This window comes from Lethenteron reissneri, unplaced genomic scaffold (genome assembly GCF_015708825.2).
Source record: "Lethenteron reissneri isolate LAM-NWPU_2019-01 unplaced genomic scaffold, ASM1570882v1 scaffold_1330, whole genome shotgun sequence".
In the NCBI taxonomy this organism is placed as follows: domain Eukaryota; kingdom Metazoa; phylum Chordata; class Hyperoartia; order Petromyzontiformes; family Petromyzontidae; genus Lethenteron; species Lethenteron reissneri.
This window is the reverse complement of record NW_026891037.1, coordinates 48103-57797: the sequence shown is the minus strand read 5'-3', so window position 1 is coordinate 57797 and position 9695 is coordinate 48103. Positions and strand designations below refer to the sequence as shown.

The window sequence follows — 9695 nt, the reverse complement described above, 5'->3', positions numbered from 1 at the left end:
TCCATGCAGGCGGCGCGTGGAGCAGAGGTCACACACGGGGTTTGATTCCTTACCCGTACCCGGCCGCACCAGGGTTGAAAACGGCCGGGTATGGGTAGCCGGGTATCGGGTAGGGTACGGATATCGGGTACCCGGTTGCGACCTCTGGGATGAAGCCATGTTGCAGGCGCGGGTGGGTTGATTCTAGGAACTTGAATTGTGAGAAGAGACAAGACGTTGGGAAATTAGTGACAAACGGTGACTCACCAGTGACTCACGTCCTTCCCGTACCCGACCGCACCAGGGTCGAAAACGGGTACCCGTACCCTACCCGATACCCGGCTACCCGTACCCGGCCGGGTATTGGGTAGGGGTATCGGGTACCCGGTTGCGACCTCTGGGATGAAGCCATGTTGCAGGCGCGGGTGGGTTGATTCTAGGAACTTGAATTGTGAGAAGAGACAAGACGTTGGGAAATGAGTGACAAACGGCGACTCACAAGTGACTCACGGCCTACCCGTACCCGGCTGCACCAGGGTCGCAAATGGGTACACGTACCCAGCTGGGTACGGGTACCCGTTCCCTACCCGTACCCTACCCGAAATGAGTGACAAACGGCTACTCACCAGTGACTCACTGCTACCCGTACCCGGCCGCACCAGGGTCGCAAACGGCTACCCGTACCCGACTGGGTACGGGTAGCCATGTATAGGGTAGGGTACGGGTATCGGGTACCCGGTTGCGACCTCTGACCTGGAGGTTTGAAGCGCCCCGTGCATGTAAAGGATGGACAGTGCAACGTCCATCACGGATGAAGGTTGTGCGCTTGTAATTATAGATGTGAAAGTCACGTGGGTGAAACAAATTAGAAATGAAAACAGCGAAATGAAATGACGTTTCGGGTGCAGCACAGGTGTGCTGAGCTTATAACGAATTGGCACGCTTTGTTTACGTGACAAACTTTGCTAATTGGCGGGCGGTGACGGGGTGGTTTAACGAGACATGTATATTAAAAAACACCGTCAGAAAAGATTGTGTTAACAGTTCAAAGAGAGTTGTTTTTATTGTCAAAACTTGTTTAAACAAATCAATACTGTGGCTATTCCAGGGAATTGCGCATTCGAATTGAACGTTCCCATGCGCTGTATGCACCTGGTACCAGTTTACATGAAAGGCAGTGAGTGCTACAAAATATAAAGCACATTGCAAAACGTACAGGTGGTTTTGGGCTCCGTATGCAAACTCAAACATTGGATATATTTTTTCCGAGTGGTTTATCCAGAAAAACAATTCCTGAAATTGTACTTTAAAGGTTTTTGCTTTTAATCAAAGCTCAATAATATCAACAGCCCTTGTTCAATCCACTCCAAGATGCAGGCGGTGACCAGACGGGTACTTCACCAGTGGTCAGCGCCCAAACAATCAGCAGTTCGGACGTCACCCTCAAACTCGGGTTTCTGAATCCATAGCACAATCACGTTCCTTCACAGTGGCCAGCTAGGAACTTGGTTGGGCAGAAAGCTCGCGGTCACGTGACGCACTTCAACCAATCGGGAAGCGTGCTACACGGTGGGAGGGGCTATGCACGACAGACACATAATCCCTGGTGGGCGGTGGGGAACTGTTATTCCTACCTGTAACAAAAAATTAACCCGTAAAAACAAAGTTTTTCACTATAAATCCTTTATATGCGTGGCGGCTAGAGTCCTCTCGTCCTCTGGCTTGAGATGGCTGCCACCTATGGGTCAGATGATTGCCTGCCACCATTAAGCAATTGGTAATTAAATATTTTAAAAAAATTCCCTAAACAGTGTAAAATTTTGGAAAAATTTTTTCACGAACATTAATTGTCACGCACAACGAGTCTGTGCAAAATGTCAGCTCGATTGGATGACGGGAAGTGGGTTAAAAAACGACTGAAAGATTTGCACGGTCGTAAGCAAGCAAGTTAACTTAATATAAAGGATTTTAAAAAACCCACTGCATATATACGCTTAAGACAGTTCCATGAACACGAAGTGTAGACAGGTGTTGTTCTCTCTACATCTGCTACCAGCAGCAAAGTCTATAAAACTTTGCAGAATGGAACGTGTCACAAATCAACTTTATTTAGGCATTTTTGGGGTTTTTATCAAGTAGGTGAGAGCAGACAGGCCCCGTACAACAATCTTCTGGAGTACGAGAACATCTGATTTTGCAAAAACCTTCCCACTTCGTGTTCATCCTTCCAATAGATGCAAATTTGAAACGATCTTTGAACAGTCGAGCAAATGCAACACAACAAAAAAGCACATTGCTCTGAACATGGCTATCTCCTCTGCATGGAAACAAAACGTGTTGCATATTTCAACTCCAGATGACTTAAACGGCACGTTTTATCTTTAGACGTGACTTTACCGAAAAAACCAAAGAATAATTCCTGCAGTCACGAAAGCTCCAAAATTAAGAAGGAACAAAACTGACAAGTCATTCACTTCTTTCTTGGAAGAGACAAGTTCCTGCCTTGGGTGGTAAAGCCAAGATGCTGCTTTATATTTTATTGACTGCATTCTGTAAAAAAAAAAAACTATGCAAGCAAGCTCAAAGGAATTTCGATTTAAAGCTTTCGTGACTGCAGGGATTCATCTTCTTGGTTCTTTCGGTAAAGTCACGTAGAATGGAAATAAAATAATAATAAATAAAAACAGACTCTGTCTTCTCGACAGACCTGTTCTTCACCTGAGGACGGCTGCTTGTGTTCTGGCCGAAACGTCGTTCTTTCGGTAAAGTCACGTAGAAGGGAAATAATAAAATAATACAAATAAAACATCATAAAATAATTCTCACGACGTTTCGGCCACAACGCAAGCAGCCGTCCTCAGGTGGAGAACAGGTCTGTCGACCGTGACTTTACTGAAAGAACCAAGAAGATGAATCCCTGCAGTCACGAAAGCTTTAAATCAAAAGACACCAGCTTATTTACCCCAAGGGCTTTTCATACAAAGTGCATCCCACGGCCCACACAACCTCCCACCATCATCCATCTATCGCTACCCCCCTCCTCTCCTCACTCCAGCCCCTCTTCTTCTTCTTCGATGTCAGAGCATGAAGACAATTTTGGCATCTTGCTCCTGGGCACCTCCAGGCTGCTACTGCCTCCCCAGCTGCCAGCACGAGGAAGGGCAACGGCTTGGCGAGCGTGCGCTCGCAAATTGTATTTGGCAATGCTGCTTTTGCGATACCGATTGCCGACAGAGGACAGATTCCTGCCAGAGGGCCGCAGCGCTGGGAACACTTTGGCACGGATGCCGTCCTTGGTGTCGATGCCGTCATCGTCGTCGTCCTTCGGAGCTGAGGTGGACTGTCTCTTCACTGGACGAGCGCTGCAGCGTCGTCTCGCTGGAGATCGTGGTGGACACGCCATGCTCTTCGATTCCACTCAATAGCAGTCGCTTTTTGGCTTCTGGGACTCCCAGTTCATCCAAGTCCTAAAATCCAGCGAAATACAAAAAATATGCACACACACACACCAACTTGTGTTCAGCGATACAACATTGATAATTGTTTTTTTACCCTTCTATCTGGCAACAAAACTGACACCTTTTTACAAGGAGTCATGTTTGCATAGACCGCAATACCTTGCAGTCATAATACAAACAAAAGACATAACTCTGATAATGTGCACTGTCCCTGAAGTTGATTGGTCCACACCCGAGACAAGTATTGTGGTCTATACAAACATGACTCCTTGTAAAAAGGTGTCAATTTTGTTGCCAGATAGAAGGGTAAAAAAACAATTATGATATTTTTACTGGCAAATGAGGTTCCCATAGTGTACGATACAACATTCTTCAAATTTCTGACGACGTGTATTCCTCAGAGCAATTAATGTACAAAATCAGTCGGTATTACCGGTAGGAACCACCTGGTTCCACCAGCCCACAGGGGATGATTGTGTCTGTCCGTCGTGCATCCAAAATGGGAGGGGTGGGGCTGGGTGGGGAGGGGAGGGTGGGGAGGGGCTGGGTGGGGAGGGGAGGGTGGGGAGGGGCTGGGTGGGGAGGGTGGGGTGGGGCTGGGTGGGGAGGGGCTGGTCACCCCGTGGTGCCCTTATAAAACTCAACGTTTAACCTACTCACGCCGGCTTGTGCCCGCCCTCACAGTCGGGCATATTTGCGGAATACACCACGCCGCCGTTGACCCTGGCCATTGACCGAGCAACCCAACGTTCCTACCCGCTCCCTCCGCAGGAGGAATGTGTTTGTTTTGTACCCACTACTGGATCAGGACTCCTCAGCCTCCTCACTCGAGCTATGTGACCACGATCCATCTATCAACGACACACGAACTAATCTTCTCACAACTCGAATCTCTGTGGTGGTCATCCTCTTGGTGATGTGTGCTCTACTTTGGATGCCACTCCAACACCGTTCTTGTTTCCCAGCCACAATGCAGTCCAGTGATGTTCCCTTGCCCAAGCCCATCTACTTTTTTGCAGTTGTCAATGTTTCTTATTTGCATGTTTCGGTATCCACGTGTAATGGGTTCCGGAGACACTTGTAGAGGTAACTTCTTTATTACAATACAACACTCCAACAGTCCTGATACTCTGTTACAGCCTAGGTACACAGCCTAAGTACACAGCCTAGATACACAGCCTAGGTACACAGCCTAGATACACTACTCTGGCTACGCTCTGGGGTCCTCCGGCTACAATTACCCTAGGGGAGGCTACCTGACCCGACCCAGCCAAGGTGTGGGTCTGGACTCTGGCTTCCTCGGAACTCGCCCTCACAAGGACGTAGAGCCGGGAGTCCCAGAGTCCCACCACTGGCCCTCACAGCGTCCCGGCCCTTACAAGGACAAGCGGGACGAGGGGGTCCAGGGTCCTAAGCTGGCTGGCTGGGGTCTTGAGCTGCGACTGGCCCCGATCGTCCAGGGAGCTGCCCTTTTATGCCTCGTGCCCAACGAGGGGTGGGGTTGTGTGCGCCCCCAGGTATCCCACAGAGCACACACAGCCCCCCCGTTGGTGGCGCCAAGGGGCTTAACTGTCTGGGGTGCCTGGGATCCTAGCGCCTGCCGCCAAGGGCTTCTCTGCCTAGGGTCCCAGAGCCCCCTCTTGTGGCACTACAATCCTCACTACTCACCACTCACCACTCACCCTCACCACTCAGCACTCACGCTCACCACTCACCTTCACCACTCACCCCTCTCCCTCACCACTCACCCTCACCACTCACCCTCACCACTCACCCTCACCACTCACGCTCACCACTCACCCTCACCACTCACCCTCACCACTCACCCCTCTCCCTCACCACTCACGCTCACCACTCACCCTCACCACTCACCCTCACCACTCACCCTCACCTACACACGTATTAACTCTTTACAAGTTTAATTCCAACCTTCCATCTTCTCCATGCTTCTTTGTGCATTTTTTATGTTGCAGAAAAACTTGCACAACTTAAAAATAAATCCCAATCCTGTAAACGTAAAAAAACACGCGTAGTTTGCATGGAAGCGTCCGTAGGAACTTGCCTGCAGAGTGACGTTCATCAGCTGTTGGACACTCGACAATCCACGTGAAGTGAAATTCTCCAAAAACTCCAAGCAGTCTATTTGTTTCAGGAAGCTTGAGACACAAAAACAACAACACACAAGGCTCCAAAATGTTAATACCAAATACAAGAATCACGAAAAGTACTTTTTGCTTCTTTTTGTTTGTTTTTTGACTACTTGTGTTGTGGTTATTGCAAACATGATGCCTTGTGTAAAGGTGTCAGTTTTGTACCAGTTTAAAAGGGTAAAAACCTACTACTATATTTTGCCACTGCTAAAAGAGATGTCTCAGAGTAGAAAAGGTTATTTCAGCAAAGAATCCCTTTCATTTATTTGTAATTTTTTCAGAGCGTGAATGATGACGATCTTCTTGGTTCTTTCGGTAAAGTCACGTAGAAGGAAAGCAACATTATTATAATATTTATTATTTTATTATTATTATTATTTTATTATGTTTTATTTTTATTATTTATTACTTCCCTTCTACGTGGACTTTACCGAAAGAACCAAGAAGATGAATCCCTGCAGTCACGAAAGCTTTAAATCGAAAAATGACGACTGATGTTTAAAGGTGGCGACGATGATGCACCTAAAGGGCACTTACTTGTAAAGAGCGTTGCCAGGCTTGCCGCTGTCCGGCAGGGTTCCAAGCCGGGCCGGTGGGTTGTCTCCGTCCGGTGGCCGTGGGGGACCATTGGATCCACTCGCTTCACCCGTCACAACATCCTGTGCAACGCCTGCAACCAGTGGATGAGCATTCACAATAAAACCATTTACACCTCAACACATATACGAGTAATATTGAATTCATCCTCTTGGCTCTTTCGGTAAAGTCAGTCACGTAGAAGGGAAGTAATAAAATAATAAAACATCATAAAATAATTCTCACGACGTTTCGGCCACAACGCAAGCAGCCGTCCTCAGGTGGAGAACAGGTCTGTCGGGAAGACAGCGTCTGACAGACCTGTTCTTCACCTGAGGACGGCTGCTTGCGTTGTGGCCGAAACGTCGTGAGAATTGTATTTTATCATGGAATTGTATTTTATCATGGACACAGGTCTGTCAGAAAGACAGCGTCTGACAGACCTGTTCTTCACCTGAGGACGGCTGCTTGCATTGTGGTCGAAACGTCGTGAGAATTGTATTTTATTATGTTTTATTTTATTATTTTATTACTTCCCTTCTACGTGACGACTTTACCGAAAGAACCAAGAAGACTGCGTATTACTTTGTGGCAAATTGTGTCGCGTCTTTCAATTCTACCGCATGCCACGTTCCGTGCAGAGAAATGTGCTGCGCCGAGCAGGGAGAGCTTGCGTCACCTGATGAGGAACCTTCGCCGGCACTGGAGGATCCCTGGCTGCCGGCCAAGACTTCCTGTGAACACTCCCTGCGGTGTCGGCTGAGGTTGGACGGCCTGCCACGCAATTCCGTCACGTATCTGGGAGGGAGAAAAAACCCAAAAAATTAACCCTCTTGATATGCAAATTATTTTGTCAAGGCGCCCTTTCCCCCCCTTCCAACCCAGCGTATATACATGCTCCAAGCCTGGTGGTGTTTCATTCAGACGCTGTCGCCTCGACAGACCTGGTTTTCACCTGAGGACGGCTGCTTGCGTTGTGGCCGAAACGTCGTGAGAATTATTTTATTATTTTTCTTTTATTATTTTATTACTTCCCTTCTGTTGCTACCATTTAATTACAGCAGCAATCGGGAACTTCTCTCGTACGAGCAGCGATGTGTCTATTTCGTGTTCACGTACTGTTGTTGCTGCAGGTTGCGCAACACATTGGCATCCGTGGGCAGCGTTCGGATCAGCTCCAGGTTTTCCTTGATTTTCTTTAATATTTCAAAATGTTCTCTCCCGTGCACCTACATACATACAGACCGCAGAGCAAATTCTTTAAAACATCAAATGCTTATTGTGACATGTGATTGCGAGGAATTTCAACGAAAGCAGGTAACTTACCAGGAGGCGAAATATGTCTTCTTGGTCGGATGGCCAATTGCTGCCACAGTTGCTTGCAGTCATCAGCATGTCGTACACCACTTTCACGCAGCCTGAGGATTTGGTTAAGTGGCAAAAAGCGGACAATTTCTTTCAGAATAATACATTGAAATGATGTCATCATGGGACCTCCTTTGCCAGTAGCAAAATATACCAATAGGGTTTTTCCCCTTTTTTTTTTCTGGCAACAAAATTGACACCTTTTGTAAGGAATCATGCTTACATTAACCACAATACCTGCAGTCAAATGCAAACAAAAAACACAACTCTGATAATTTATGCATTGTCTTTGAAACGGATTGGTCCACACCAGAGACAGCTTTCTTTAGAGCTTAGTCTCATATGGTGTTCGACCAGATGACGCCAAAAGGCGTCATCATGGGACCTCCTTTGCCAGTACCAAAATATACTCATAGGGGTTTTCACCTTTTTTCTGGCAAGAAAACTGACACCTTTTGCAAGGAATCATGCTTACATTAACCACAATACTTGGCGTCATCTGGTCGAAAACCATATGAGACGAGACTCTAAAGAAAGCTGTCTCTGGTGTGGACCAATCAGTTTCAAAGACAATGCATACATTATCAGAGTTGTGTTTATTGTTTGCATTTGACTGCAGGTATTGTGGTTAATGTAAGCATGATTCCTTGCAAAAGGTGTCAGTTTTGTTGCCATAAAAAAGGGGAAAACCCCTATTAGTGAAATTATATAATTTACAAACACCTCAAATATGTCTTAATAGCTAGACAGCATGTGTGTGTGAACAAGGGGCAGTCAAAGTGATCACCTTGGGAGCTTGGATCAGAAGCCGCCTCTCCACTCGGTCGCTGACTGCTGCCAGAAGACACCTTAGGCACTTGTGGGGTGTGCTCAACTGGCTGAGCCTGTGGAGACTGACAAGTCTGGGTTGCTGCCTCTGCCAAGGCAGGAGGATACTGCTGCACAGACTGAGCTGCATTCTGCGTGGTGAGTGAAGGAGCCTTCCAATTGTTTGGAGACTGCTGCTGCTGCTGCTGTTGCAGCTCCTCACCGTCCTGATGCATGCACTGCTCGTCCATTTTGATATCTTGGAGATTTGAAGCTTTCACGACTGCAAGGAATCATACTCTTAGTTTTTTCGGTAAAGTCACGTAGGTAAAAAATGAAATTAAAATAAAATAAAAATCACGACGTTTCAGAAGCAACACAAGCTTCCGTCTTCAGGTGAAACATATTTGCTGTGACAGTTTCACCTGAAGACGGAAGCTTGTGTTGCTTCCGAAACGTCGTAATTATCACGACGTTTCAGAAGCAACACAAGCTTCCGTCTTCAGGTGAAACATATTTTGCTGTGACAGTTTCACCTGAAGACGGAAGCTTGTGTTGCTTCCGAAACGTCGTAATTAATTTTATTTTTATTAATTTTTATTTCATTTTTCACCTACATTTTTACATCTCCTCCCCGGCGAAGCACACACTCGGGTCTCACAGCCGAATCGGCCCAGTACCTGGCCACTAAACAAATGGCCAGAAAAACAATGCATTAAACATTTTTGTTTTATGGGCAGCCATTGTAAGGCATTCTTTACTTAACCGCCAAAAGATAATTTCAAGAAATTACAGGAAAGATTAATAGTTTAAAAACATTTACAATGTCTCTTCAACACGACTATAGAGACATGGTAATCGCAATAATTGTACACTGAGACATTTTCAATGTTCAGCCCTATAAAACTGCAGCAGACATTGTATGTAGCTAGGGTTCTCAAGTTTCGTACATAACAGGATAAACTCCACACCCTCGAAATGGCATTGTGCCGCCCATTCACTAGACTGACCAATGGCATTGTAGCTAGGTAAAAATTAACCCGTAAAAACAAAGTTTTTCACTCTAAATCCTTTATATGCGTGGCGGCTAGAGTCCTCTCGTCCTCTGGCTTGAGATGGCTGCCACCTATGGGTCAGATGATTGTCTGCCAGTATTAAGCAATTGGTAATTAAATATTTAATTTGTTTTCCCTAAACAGTGTAAAATTTGGGAAACATTTTTCACGAACATTAATTGTCTCGCACAACGAGTCTGTGTGCAAAATGTCAGCTCGATTGGATCACGGGAAGTGGGTTAAAAAACGACCGAAAGATTTGCACGGTCGTAAGCAAGCAAGCACGCAAGCAAGCACGCAAGCAA

At 46.4% G+C, this 9695-nt stretch overlaps 1 pseudogene; it reads right to left on the bottom strand.

Moving 5' to 3' along the window:
* Positions 1 to 1787: 1787 nt before the first annotated feature.
* Positions 1788 to 8608, bottom strand: LOC133362015 (uncharacterized; annotated as a pseudogene).
* Between the last annotated feature and the right edge of the window lie 1087 nt (positions 8609 to 9695).